Source organism: Nyctereutes procyonoides, unplaced genomic scaffold (genome assembly GCF_905146905.1).
Source record: "Nyctereutes procyonoides isolate TBG_1078 unplaced genomic scaffold, NYPRO_anot_genome, whole genome shotgun sequence".
NCBI lineage: Eukaryota > Metazoa > Chordata > Mammalia > Carnivora > Canidae > Nyctereutes > Nyctereutes procyonoides.
The window spans coordinates 116,700,231-116,701,625 of record NW_026575125.1 but is presented as its reverse complement, the minus strand read 5'-3'; the positions used below and the strand labels follow the sequence as shown (position 1 = coordinate 116,701,625).

At 37.6% G+C, this 1,395-nt stretch overlaps 1 non-coding gene across 1 annotated transcript; it reads left to right on the top strand.

Annotated features, from left to right (window-relative positions):
* The first annotated feature begins 1,058 nt into the window (after positions 1-1,058).
* Positions 1,059-1,163, top strand: LOC129518954 (U6 spliceosomal RNA). The gene has a single exon (XR_008666289.1). It is a non-coding gene; the product is annotated as a U6 spliceosomal RNA (small nuclear RNA).
* Positions 1,164-1,395: the final 232 nt, after the last annotated feature.

The window sequence follows — 1,395 nt, the reverse complement described above, 5'->3', positions numbered from 1 at the left end:
CAAGGCCATGGACGTGGTTACCAAATTCCACTTTCTCAAAGCCACTCAATCCAGAGGGAGAAGGGGAGAGATCTTTGGCAAATAGCATCTAAGAGCAGAGGGGACTGTGCCAACAAATCTCATTCTTCATTTTGGGAGCTGGCCATTGTTTTCCATCATCTCTGCAACAGAGAAAGTGCTAAGCCTGGGAGGCCAGTTTCTGAACCTACTGGAGATACCACAGGAGTTTTTGCTACCTTCAAACCTGCTGGGCCCTAAAAATGCAAGCATTCATAGACAGTTATCCTAGGAAGTTGGAAGTTGTGATTAACCACTGCTAATCTTTTTTGCTCAGAGATGGCTGGTCAATCTTATTCCTGGGGAGTTTGAGAATACCAGGCTCAGATGCCATTACTTACATGTATTAAATGGCATAACACAAGGAACCCAGACCTTCCTAAAGGTCACTGCTGCCACAGAACACAACACCAAAAGATGTTAACAGGTTTGAAGAAAATATAAAAATGAAGTGTTCCTTGGTTGGGTACATTTGGAAAATGCTGATTTAAATATAGTTAAGCAAATTTTTTGGCTACAGGACATCTCAGGGCTTTTCATAGATTTTAGTAGCACTGAGAATCTCCAAGATGACTTCACTGAGTCTTTGGTTTGCTTTATCTTCCATCCTCAAGCACCTTCAATGAAAAGAAGCATTTTAGCTTACAAATGACAGAAACTAAGTTTTAAAAACCTAACAATAAATATTTCATGAGCTTTGGGACGTAAACACCAGTCTGGGATACACACACACACACACACACACACACACACACACACCTCAATCCAAAATCTCCAATTTATCAAAACCAAAAACATCTTTTCTTCACTTCACTTTATAATTCTCTCAGGAAATGGGTAGAATGCTACATTTAGAGTGATCGAGTACAATCTCTTAAGATAAAATAGTTGAATTTAAATCTGTAGCTGGTGAAGATCAGGGACATCTATAAACAGATATTTTTATTTGTGTTACACAACTTGACACGCATTCATTTCACTAGTGTTAAGAATTGATTGTGGTGCTTGCTTCAGCAACACATATGCTAAAACTGGAACCATTACAGAGATTAGCAAGGCCTCTGCAAAAGGATAACACGCAAACCTGTAAAGCATTCCATATAAAAACAAAAAAAGAATCAACTATGATTACTTGATGTTACATCTTGACCTGTGCTTTAAGCCTGACTGAGCATGTCTTGATTATATGAATTATTGATTAATTCAGGTGCTATTATTATTTAAAATGCAACTCACTAATTGGATTTTCCTCAATCACTTATGACTTGCTGATCAGTTTCAAAGCACAGAGGACTCTTTTTTTTAATTTATTTTTTATTGGTGTTCAACTTGCCAACA